This window comes from Ursus arctos, unplaced genomic scaffold (genome assembly GCF_023065955.2).
Source record: "Ursus arctos isolate Adak ecotype North America unplaced genomic scaffold, UrsArc2.0 scaffold_19, whole genome shotgun sequence".
Lineage (NCBI taxonomy): Eukaryota > Metazoa > Chordata > Mammalia > Carnivora > Ursidae > Ursus > Ursus arctos.
In genome coordinates, this window is record NW_026622863.1 from 58,144,121 (window position 1) to 58,150,120 (window position 6,000).

Sequence of the window (6,000 nt, forward strand, 5' to 3'; positions counted from 1 at the left end):
ACCCAGGCGCCCCTCAAAGTCATCTTCTTAACTCCAGCCTGACTTCTCACTAGAGCCAGTATAAAATGGTGCTGAGTGAGACCAACAAGTGGCCAGTGTCTCAGGAAACTCAAGATAAGAAACAAATCCGAGGGCAGGAAGGTAAAAAATTAAAACAAAAATGAAATGAGTGAAAGTGAAAGGACCACTGCTCCCTAGTGCCTTGAATGTGGCTACCTTCCAAGTGCAGTTTGGGGGTCCATAACCCAAGGTGAGAGCTGGAAACAAGAGTGAGGCAAGCTGGAGAGCTTCTCCAGACACACATTGCACTGTGGTCTTTTATGAATGAGACCTGAACCTGTGTAAATCCCTAATTTGCTTGAATTCTCCTGGACCCTGTGCAATGGAATGAATGCTTTCTAATGAGCCACACTCTTTGTCCCTTCAAGTGCCAAAGATCAAGTGGGAATATCAGAACATTTATGATTTCATTTGGGTTACTGTTCCTCATCTTTAAGCCTCAGTCCCTTTTACCATACTACATACAACAAGGTTTTCCAATTAAGATTTAGGGCCAGGCCAAATATAAAACTACACGAAATCTAGAATATTCCCTCTAGCTATCCCAATCTGCATACACAAAGAACATAAAATAAATAAACACATACATTTAAAGTTCAAAACAGTAACAGATCAAAATTTAACAGCTCAAGAGTAAACGGGAAGGACTTACATAATTATTATTAACTTGGTATAATATAGCTGCTTAGGAAAGTCTTAAGTCTGCCTACAGTTATTTTTTTTAAAGAAAAAAGGAAGAACTCTTTTACTTACAAGTGTGTGCTCACCTGATGAATGTGTAATTGGTCTTACTGATGCTTATAGGAAGATCTGCCCAATTGGGTCAGGGGTTCTGCATTCTCTGGATTCTCTGTACAAGAAGGCAGCTGGACCTTCTGACTTCCCACAGTCCAGCCAATTCAAAGGCCTCCATATAGGGGTATCTGGGTGTCTCAGTCGTTAAGCATCTGCCTTCAGCTCAGGGCGTCTGCCTTCAGCTCAGGGCATGATCCTGGAGTCCTGGGATCGAGCCCCACGTCAGGCTCCTCCACTGGGAGCCTGCTTCTCCCTCTCCCACTCCCCCTGCTTGTGTTCCCTCTCCTTGGCTGTCTCTCTCTCTGTCAAATAAATAAAAATTAAAAATCTTTTAAAAAAACAAAAAACAAAACAAACAAACAAAAAAACAAAACAAAGGCCTCCATACAAAGCAAACTTTGCCTTTGCAAAGCCTTTATATTGGGATCCCAAAGCCCCACCCTGATTAGGTTTCTGCAAGAGGCAGTACCAGAGGAAGATGTACCTTTCTGTCCTTGAATAGAAAAATCCCATTCTCAATCTCCAGAAGCAATATAATGCAATCACCCCTCTGTTTTTCATTCATCCTGGTGTTATTTTTACACAACATGCAGGGAAAATTTTTGTGTGAGTTTCTCAGTTCCCACACTCTACTCCCATTCCCACTCCAACATTTGACTATATTTCAAAATGATATTTGAATATAGGTCCTTCCCTTTGGTGTTAATTTCAGTCCTGCCCTGTGGCCTAGGATCTGATACTCTCTCCTCTTTAGGATGGCCATTAAAATCTTTTCAGTCTTGTTCCTTTTCCCTTAGTCTTCAGAGGTTAAGGAGATGTTTGAAATAAAAATGTGAATGATCATATTCAGTTCTGCATTTAGGGGGATGTGATATATAAAAATGATTTGATGAAAGCAATGTGATCAAAGTCACATCGGCTCTCAGGAGATCACAACTGAAATGATGACTTAGTTTGACAATATGAGGCTTCTTGACATTGTTTTTAAAAATCTGTTTTCTGGGACTCCTGGGTGGCTCAGTCAGTTAAGCATCTGCCTTCGGTTCAGGTCATGATCCCAGGGTCCTGGGATCAAGCCCTGAGTCTGGGCTGTCTGCTCAGTAGAGGTTCTGTTTCTCCTTCTCCTTCTCCCTCTGCCTGCTGTGCTCTCTCACTCTCTCTGTCAAATAAATTAATAAAATCTTTAAAAACTTAAAAAAGAAATCTGCTTTCTGGGGTGGCTCAGTTGATTAAGTGTCTGCCTTCCCCTCGGGTCAAAAATCCCAGGGTCCTGGGATCTAGCCCCGCCTAGGGCTCCCTGCTCAGTAGGGAGCCTGCTTATTCCTGCCCCTCCGCCCACCTCATGCTTTCTACCTGGCTTGCTCGCTCGCTCTCTCTCTCTATCAAATAAATAAATAAATAAAATCTTTTAAAAAAAGAAAAAATCTACTTTCCACCTCTATTTAAGATGTTTATTTCTAAGTAATTTCCAATGACTAATTTATTCTCTGAATATATCCAACAATGGGACATTATCAATGAACCATAAATTAATGAGATTTTTCAGTCATTAGATTTCCAATACAGTATGTAAATATGAACTAATTTTGGATTATTCAACTTACACATATACATAGACACAGCCAAATTTATACTTATTACTTCTTTCTTACTACTTCTACAGCAAGCATTGATGAGACCATAGCTCTATTTGTTCGATGAACACAGTTTACCTAAGAGGAGTTCCTGCTACTTTCCTAAATGAAACAAACACAGTATCATAACTTTAGTTTATCAGCAAACTGAGGTTGTTTCCATGAAATCATCTCATTTGCCAAACTTAAAATTGACTCTATTACTTCCACCTTTTCATAGTTTAAGCTATTGTGTCATCTGATCTTACTATTATATTTTTGGGATAATTTAATGATTTATTTTTGGTCTGATGTTTTATTCATTCTTTAGCTATTTCTAGAGATTATAAAGACTCAGAAAGTAGTTTCCAGGTGTCATAATTTTTACTTTGTGTAGATTATAAAAATGACTTATGAGAATCTTATTTTTTGAATGAATATATTACATTCTATTCTACAAGTGGCACTATGTGAGTATGTCAGAGGAAATATTTGGCAATTTATATGTAGATAATGCATTGAATAATTTGGAAAAGAACTTGTATTTGAGTGTTGGGAAATGATTTCAGAAACGTCAGTTTCCTGACAGAGAGTTAGAGATAGCAACAGTGAATGGGCTTGCAGAAAGCAACACTGGTAACTGTGGAGAAATGTCAGAAATTAGAGGGACAGTGCATTTCCAGACTAATGAGTCTAGAAATGAGGACCAAAAGAATGTGTTTTACACAACAAAATTTCAAAAACACAGGGTGTTTTCTGGTGCTGATTGTTATTCCGTGATAGTTAAATCATTTCACCATGGAAACGAAGGCTTGATAATAGTTCCAAAGGACCTGAGAACGTGCTGCTATTCTCTTCTCCTTAATGGTTGTTTTTAAATACAGGTGTGTCTATAATAAAGATAGGACGACAAATTAAAAAGCTTAGTATATTCATGTAAGAAAATTCTGGTTATAATCTCGTCCAATTTTACAAAGTTTATGTCCATTAATTCTCATATATTCAGAAATTGATTTCAGTGATGGATTCTGTTTGAAATAAAGAACATCAAAGGAGAAAATTTATAGTTTCATGACTGTGTCGTATGTGTGCACGTTTTTGTGCATTTTAATGAACGTGTTGCAATAAAGGCATTTTTCAGGATCGTGGATGAGGGAGAGAAGACATACACATCAGTGGCATTATATATATTTCTTAATTTTATCAATTTTTAAAAACTTTTTATTCTCTCCTTTAAAAATGTTGTTTTACTAACCATTAGCTGACAGACTGTTCCTGGAAACTGTAAGTTCACCGGAAAATGCTTGTTGATGGAATTAAGATAGTTGCTTAGAAAGCAAGAGGTTCTTTTTGCCTCTTGTACTCTTGGAGAGTAATCGCTTGCTGATTTTAATTGGGTCAAAGATGGGAGTTCTGGCTCCAACATTAAGTAGCAGAGTGATTTTGTACACGAAATCATGATGGGATGGTCTTGACACTTAAATGAAATAATGAAGGTAGAAGAGCTTAGTGAACTGCGCTTTGTCAAACCAATCGCTGGCTAGTCACAATACTGATTGATTTTTCAGACCAATCATGACTCACTCCCGCAGCTACAGATTGGATCACACTCCTGAAGTCCAAGCTTTTTGGAGGAAATGAACACCTCAACAAAACTGAGTTTCTTTTATACAGGAGGAAGAGAGTTGGAAACGCTGATGCCTGGTTGGGTAGGTAACCAATGAAGTTTTCTTATAGCAATTTTTTATTTATTTATTGCAAGTAAAGAAATATATTTAGCAACTGGATATCATATCACTAGTGAGCATGGATTTAACTAGCAAGGTAATTAATGCGGTGATAAGGTTACTATTTGGTCATATGTATCAGCAGCCACAATAGCGGCTAGGTTTTAACTGCCTAGTATATATTTAGTTATGGGAATTGCTTTTAAATTTATCTTCAAAAACTTTAATAACATTAAAATGAATCATTTTTATCAATATGCTCAAGACTATGGAATTCTTATGGCCTGTGCCTCTCTGATTAAGGTATCTTGTTACTAGAATAACTTTCAGAGTAGAGGAGATGCTCTCTTTTTATCTATATAAGGCTAGTTTGCACATGGCAGAAGTGTTTTCTTGAACAGGGTTTTGGAATGAATTGCTGAACCACGTGGCAAACCCTCACCTCTCCTTTTTGGGAAATGAATATGTTCCTTAAAATATTCTTGCCTTATCTCAAAGAGCTACTCTTTACAAAGTGACATAAACGGTCCACAGATGTTATTAGCAAAATGTGCACAGAAATCTATTGTGTATAAAAATATTTGTTCATGCCTCTATCTACAATAGCTTATTTTTTTGGTCCTATATCTTAGTTATCCTTTATCCATTTTATTCTTTTTATTATCAACTGATTTTAAACAAAGCTGATACTGACTTCATTTGAGTCAATGAACTTATTAGCATGTTCACAATATAAAAATGAAAATTTGCAAGTAAAACTCAGGAGTGTTAAAGTTAGGATTACAAGTGATCAAAAATTGAGACCTATCTCAGTAACAGACCCAGTTTAGTCAATTCCAAAACACAATGCACTTTTATATGTCAAAATAACATATGACTTCACCATGAAGCAAGACAAACAATCTTCTGTTCTCAATCATTTAGATTGATTTGTAGAACATGCAAGGGGGGGAATTATCTTTGTTTAAATTTGGGCAGGGAGAATTTTAGTAACAGACACATTATTCTACCGTTGGCAAGCACAGGAATTGCTTAGTATTTTCCTCTGGCTCTTCAAAGAATCGTTCTTAGAATTTTTCTTCAAGCTATGAAGTGGAGTCACCTAGGCCTGGGCACTCTTGAAAGCAAAATCACTTAGAAAGTAATATTTTGTGTGAAGAGAAGAAATATTTCTTTTTTTAACAATTCTTTTAAAAAAATTTTTTTTGTATTATATTATGTTAGTCACCATACAGTACATCCCTGGTTTCTGATGTAAAGTTCCATGATTCATTAGTTGTGTATAACACCCAGTGCACCATGCAATACGTGCCCTCCTTACTACCCAACACCAGTCTATCCCATTCCCCCACCCCCTCCCCTCTGAAGCCCTCAGTTTGTTTCTCAGAGTCCATAGTCTCTCCTGCTTCATTCCCCGTCCTGATTAACCCCCTTTCTTTATCCCTTTCTTCACCTACTGATCTTCCGAGTTTTTATGTTCCATAGATGAGAGAAATCATATGATGATTGTCTTTCTCTGCTGGACTTATTTCACTTAGCATTATCTCCTCCAGTGCCATCCATGTTGCAGCAAATATTGAGAACTCGTTCTTTCTGATGGCTGAGTAATATTTCATTGTATATGGACCACGACTTCTTAATCCAGTCATCTGTTGAAGGGCATCTCGGCTCCTTCCACGATTTAGCTATTGTGGACAATGCTGCTATGAACATTGGGGTGCATATGGCCTTTCTCTTCAGTACGTCTGTATCTTTGGGGTAAATACCCGGCAGTGCAATGGCTGGGTAATAGGGTAGCTCCATTT